This window comes from Podarcis cretensis, assembly GCF_951804945.1.
Source record: "Podarcis cretensis genome assembly, chromosome: 3".
Classification (NCBI taxonomy): domain Eukaryota; kingdom Metazoa; phylum Chordata; class Lepidosauria; order Squamata; family Lacertidae; genus Podarcis; species Podarcis cretensis.
Window position 1 is genome coordinate 50,630 of NC_137172.1, and position 1,871 is coordinate 52,500.

The following is a 1,871-nucleotide window of genomic DNA, read 5'->3' on the forward strand; positions in this document are numbered from 1 at the left end:
CCTGCCCAGTTCCAGAGGCAAGACGGCGGTACTGGTGGTGGTGGACTTGTTCACCAAGATGGCGCACTTCATTCCCTGCGCGAAGGTGGCGACGGCGGAACAGACCGCCAAGCTCTTCATCGACCACGTGTTCCGGGCGCATGGGCTGCCGCGGGCCATCCTGTCCGACAGGGGGCGCCAGTTTATTTCCAATTTTTGGCAGAAGCTCCTAGGTATCCTGCGCGTCAAGATCAACCTAGCGTCGGCAAGACATCCACAAACCAACGGCCAGGCCGAGAGGGTCAACGCGATCATGCAGCAGTACCTGAGATGTTATGCAAATCAGCGACCCACAGCTTGGGTGGACTACCTACCGATGGCGGAGTTTGCCTACAACAACACGAAGCATGCGTCGACGGGGGTGACGCCGTTCTTCGCGAACAATGGACGTCATCCCAGGACCTTCCCGGGGTTCGTAGCACCAAGAGAGGGGGAGCCGCAAGAGGCCGACCAGTTCGCTGCAGAACTACAAGAGGTGCACGAGGAGCTGCGGAGACATTTGGAGCTAGCCAAACAAGCATATAAGGTGCAGGCAGACAAAGGCAGAAGAGTGGGAGAGGACATCCAGGTGGGGGACTGGGTGTGGTTAGCGGCCCAGGCGATGCCAACCAAGTCGTTGGCCAAGAAGAAGCTAGGGCACAGGCAGCTAGGACCATACCAGGTGGAGGCTAAGATCAACCCCGTGGCTTTTCGACTGGCCCTCCCCGAAGGTTCCAGAGTCCACCCGGTTTTTCATAGGTCGGTGCTCACTCCCTACAAGGCCCCGCACAGGTTTCAGGAGTCTGAAACAGTACCGCAGCCACGCACAGAGTCACCTAGGAGGGAGGGATCGCCTAGGGTCGAACCACTCAACGAGGTCACAGAGATCCTGGACTCGAGATGGGGGGAAGAGGGAATAGAATACTTTCTAGTCAGAGAGGGTGCACCAGTCAGTGCCAGTGGGTGGGTGCCGGACTACGCTTTAGACGAACCTCTTTTAAAGGACGAGTTCCATGCCCTTTTCCCACATAAACCCATGCCAGCCGAGTACTTCGATGACTGGCTCTTTACCCCCACATGTTCAGGCAGCACTTTCCACGGCTTTTCTTCAGCCGAGGAAAGAACGCCGAACTCAAACTCGCCCAGGGGATCGTGTTCGGGGGTGGACACAGAGCCCTCTTATTGGTGGGATGAGCAACCAGAGGAAGCCTGGCGCAAGAAATGGCTGAAGGGGCCTTGGCCGGCAGCACCAGACGAAGTAGCAATGGAAGAGGGAACTGCGAACATTTTGGGTGAAGAACCCGAATTCGAACACACGTACACCGAGCTGCCAGCAGAGGTCATGGACGTAGCCGAACTGTATCCTGCATCTACCTCCGAGGAGCTGCAGTTCCCACAACCCGCACCCGATGGGGGGGAGGGGGGAAGGGGGGGCTTCGAAGGGGGGATGGATGTCAGGGGTTCAGGGAGAGAGGCGCAGAGGAGGGAGGAGACCGAGAGTGAGGGAGAAGGATTCCAGCCTGACGAGGAAGAGGACGACAATGACCCGAGATGGTCCATGAGTCCGTCCAGTGAATCGGAGGATTCCCAAGAGGGAGCCCCCCTGGTCAAGCCAAGGGGAGCCCAAGGGGGAAGCAGTCAGGAGCAGGGAAACGTAGGGGGAACCGCCAGTGGGAGTTGGAGATCGAGACCTGCTTCTCCACCGGAACGGAGTGAAGAGGGTGGAGTTACCAGTGTGTCGGGAGGAACAGAACAAGGAGCAGAGGGGGGAAGGAGATCGGGGCAAGACGTCCTGCCGGAAGGGGCGGAAAGCAGTACCGGGAGCAGTGTGGCTGTTGAAAGGAAGGTCAGGA